We start from the raw sequence: 4,600 nt of genomic DNA, 5'->3' as shown, positions 1-4,600 counted from the left end.
AGCAGGAAGTAGTTTCATACCGAGGGGGAGGCGTGTTAGTTTGATGCTGTGTGCCAGCTGCATACAGCAGTAAGATCGGTGGGGCCATAGTGCAGCTGATCCCACCATGGCCCGAAGAAAAATTCACGCCCAGGTGCCCCTCATCCTTCCTACCTGTGCGGTCCAAGAAGAAAAACATTGCCAGAGCCGTGCGGGCAGGAAGGAGGAGGAGTTATCGCTGTGTGCAGAGAAGCAGTAGAGTTTGTAGTAGGGCCGCCGCGAATCCCACCTTGTGGCAGCCCGAGAAGAGGAGGCCTGGTAGCAGGGCCGCTATGGATCCTACCTTGCAGCAGCCCAAAAAGATCAGGGCCGCCGCAGAGCCATCCTGGAGCAACCCGCGAAGGGGAGGCCAAGAGGTGAGAGAGAGGCTGAGGCCCTGTAGAATATGTGTGTGTATATGAGAGTGAGTTGAGAGATTGTGTGTGAGAGTGAAGCCTATATGATCAGAAGACAGCATGTGAGAACCTCTGTATGTGTGTGTGTGTGAGATAGCTTGTGAGAGTCTGTTTGTGTGAGACAATATGTGAGAGTCAGAGCCTGCTTGTGTGAGAAAGCCTGTGTGTGTGAGAGACAACATGTGAAAGAGAGACAGTGTGTATTTATGTATGAGAGTATTTGAGAGTGAGAGCTGTGAGTGTGAGAGCCTGTGCCTGTGTGTATATGTGTGAGAGAGAGACAGCGTTTAAGAGTGAGAGACTGAGTGTGTGTGTGAGAGAGAGACAAGCATATGAGAATGAGAGCCTGAGTGTGTAACAGGCCGATACAGTAAACCACGCGGGAGAGCGGGCGAGCACACAGGCCACTCTCCTGTGTGTGCGATTCAGTAACTTTATTTATTTAAATTAGGGCCAGCGGTAAAAAGAGGCATCCAAATGCCGGTTAACAGTGCGCTCCACCGGAGGGAAGAAAAGAAGAAGACAGGTGGATAGAGAAGAAACAGAAAAAGGAGACCCTGTAAAAGGAATTGGCAAAAGACCAAGAAAGGGAAGGTGGGAAAAAAAAGCCTGTGACCAACCAATTAGAAAACTAAGATCAGACAACAAAGGTTAAAAAAAAATCATTTTTTTGATTTTTAGTGATTGGCATATGTTCTTTGGGAATGTGCAAGAGTAGAACTTTCTCTATGCCGATCTTGCTATGTACGAGATCAGTATGGAGGAACTGGAAGCCCCGAAAATTTTTTAATATCACGGGGCCTGCACAGAGGAGGCAGCAGAATGGGCTTCAGTGCCAGTAGCAGCGATTGGCACCTCCCCAATAGCCATGCAGCAGCAGAGGAACGAGAGAGGCTCTGAGGCTGCTGGCAAAAGAAAGAGAGGGGGGTCTGCCTTTAGTGTGTGCATGTGTATGAATGCGAGTCTGCTTGGGGGTGTTTGTTCAAATGAATGAGTACTTTTCTGTGTTCTGTCTGCGTGAGAATGGGTGCTTTTCTGGGTTCTCTGTGTGTGAGAATGGGTGCTTTTCTGGGTTCTCTGTGTGTGTGAGAATGAGTGCCTTTCTGGTGTGTGGGGCTGTAAATAGGAGCTTATCTGGAGAGGGAGGGGGAGAGGGAGTGATGCAAGTGGATTCCAACCTGCCAGCAGCTGAAATGTCAATGAGCGCCCGACGCTGCTGATAGATCCCAACCAAATCAAAGCTGGAGACGCCTGCGGGTTTGTCGGTATGAGCTTTTATGTATGTTTGTATATAAGAAAGAGAGGAGAAACTTTGTGCATCCCTCTTCTACTAATCCATGACAATCTCGGGGTTGCTGGAAGTCAAAGTTCCCAGATATGAAGAGCGTAAATTTTTAAAATCCTTTTTAGTTTGTTTTTTTCAGGTGTTATTTGCTGTGTCTGCTGTTTTGAAATATTTTATTGGTTTTTGGGACTTTAAAAAAAACTTGTATAGAAGTTTTTTAAATTATTTGATCTTTTATTCATCAGCCTTTTTGAAATATTATTAGTATGTTTTTAGTATTATGATTATGTATTTATTTTATTTCTTGACTAGCTGTACCCGGCCACTCGTTGCCGTAGCTCAGTCTGGTTTAATTTCACAATGTGTATTAGCTCTGCTCCGGCTGTCCCAACTCCCTCCCCCCCTTCCCGGCGGTGGACGGACTGGCTCGGCGACTCTTTTACCCTTTCCTCCTCCTGTGTGTAACTGTCCGGCAGTCCCTACTCCCTCCCCCCTTCCCCAGCGGCGGAGGAACAGGCTGAGCCGTTTCTCGGAGCGGCAAACTCGTCTGCCCTTTCCTCCTCCCCTCTGTGGCACCCAGCACGTAACGCAGAGCTCTATGGTCCGCACATGCGCGGTAGAGCTGCTCTCTACTGCGCATTTGCGGTCTGTCGGTCAGAGCCCATTTATATTGTAGATAGCGTGTGTTGCTTTAACATCCAACAGATGGTGCTGTTTTTTCCCAAAAAACATGGTTTTACCTGTCACAGGTGTGACATCTATATAATATAGGTATATAAAAACGCGCGTATTTGAATGCAAAACTGTGTCAAAATTTCAACGCAATCAGTGAAGAACTTTCGGAGATTTAAGATTTTGAACAAATGAACATTTACATTTTTATTTATATAGATTTTATTGTTTGATATTTGAGGAATGGTGATGGTTCTGTTTTGTCATTGTTGCACTGCTTAGAGTGTCTGGCTTCTTGTGGTTTCCAGTTCAGTTTTTGTCTGCATGTTTGTATTTCTACTTTATGGTTGCTCTATTCTGTATTTGGTGAGGGTAGGTTTATGATCTACATGGGTGACTGAGGTGAGGCATTCTCCTAATAGGAAGTGTATTAGTGTTTTAAGGCTTTCGGAGGGTCAAGTACACACCCAACATACATCACAATAGGCCTAATAGCATATGGGTTCCAAGTGTCTTTTTTTGCAGGGATTTCTGGTTGGTTTCACAGAAGTGTATGCAAGTGATATTCTTACTGCAGAATACCGTACTTTGATATTTTTCATGTAAATATAAATGCATAACTCTTAACTGTGGGTGTGGAATGGGGCAGTGTGGCGTTGTGCAAGGCTATAAGGTTCACCTAGGGCACCAAATACCCTTGCACCAGAATGGGTTCGGGGGGGGGGGGAGGGGGTTTGGGGGGATGGTGTCAGTTTATTTAAACTATCACTGAAGGGAGCTGGGTGTTTTTTTGGTGGTCACAGGTCAGAGAATGAATGAACGGTGGGGGGGGGGGGGGGGGGGGGGGGGAGGAAGGGCAGCACAGTAATTGTTCACACAGGGCAGCATAAAAACTAGCAGCAGCCGTGCCTAGCATTCTTTTAACCATTATAAGGCGTAGCCGAAAATCAACAAGTATGGAAGGTGAGAGAATTTCAAGATGGCATAAATGAAACTGGGCGTGATGCTGAGAAAGATGAGCAAATGCTTGCCAGTGTTATACTGAATGTTGACGTTTGACTGGCTAGTTGTGCTGACTCATCATTTTAGAAATGGCAGCAGAACAAACTGTCTGTTATGATGAGGACCAAGGGAAAAGGGAGGGACCAGATAAACTGTCCTTAATACTTTAGTTTTTATTGTCTAATTTATTTAACACATCTTAATTTTTGCCTCACTTTAGATGGCAATTCCTCCCAATCTGAAGATTCATATTTGACATATGATGACATAGGTTGAATATCGGTATATAAAAACAAACAAACAAATAAATATTATGTTCTATTGATTTTAATGGAAAGAATGGTGGTTAAATGGAATGCCTTCCCAAAGTAGAGTGGTGGAAGCTAAAATCGTAACTGACTTCAAGAAGGCATTGGATAAGCAGAGAGGATCCTTAGTTGCAAAAAAAGTAAAGAGATAGTATGATAATTAATTAGCAGCTGGGTCTGTCTATCAAAGTGCATGTCTTCCAGTCACATTCAATCTACCCCACCTAAGTCATCAAGTAGAAGAGAAATGATTTCTTGGCTACAGCAACCTTATAGAATCAGTAGGCAGATTTCATTTTTAAAAAGCACCAAGTAGATTCCTGCTACAGACAAAACCCTTGATTAGTGATTGCAGAGTTTGTGATCTCACTAGTACATCTTGCCTACATAGAAACCTAAGTATGACTATAGCCTATTACAATACTATTTTGCTCCTACGTTCTATCAGTTGACTAAGATTACAGTTTCGTGTTACTGAATAGCAGCAGGAGCGACTGACCCCATTAAAATACACCGGACAGCCTAAATTTTAGGAAAAAAAGAGTGGAAAAAAATAGTATTTCTAAAAGGAACAACTCCTCAAAGTTATTGCTGCAGTCAGACAGCAATAACTTTCCCAAGCCTGCTAGTACGGTAATTTTAGCCATAATCTCTTACCAGACAAAAAGCACAATGATGGCTATGCAGTTTGTGTACGTAAACAGCGCCAGCGCCAGCAACGCCTCAGCTCACCGATTACATCACCTCAAAAACCCGCCCCCCCGGCTTTTCCACCCCGCCCCCTTATTGCGTCACAGGCCCATGCCTCGGCTCCTCCCCGGAGGTCTTTGCGTGACATCAGCTTCTGCGTGTTAGCCGGAAGCTAGTAGCCGCCGCCTGTTCCCCATTTCCAAACCCCT

The sequence above is a fragment of the Rhinatrema bivittatum genome, chromosome 4 (assembly GCF_901001135.1).
Source record: "Rhinatrema bivittatum chromosome 4, aRhiBiv1.1, whole genome shotgun sequence".
NCBI lineage: Eukaryota > Metazoa > Chordata > Amphibia > Gymnophiona > Rhinatrematidae > Rhinatrema > Rhinatrema bivittatum.
This window is presented reverse-complemented; position numbering follows the sequence as displayed.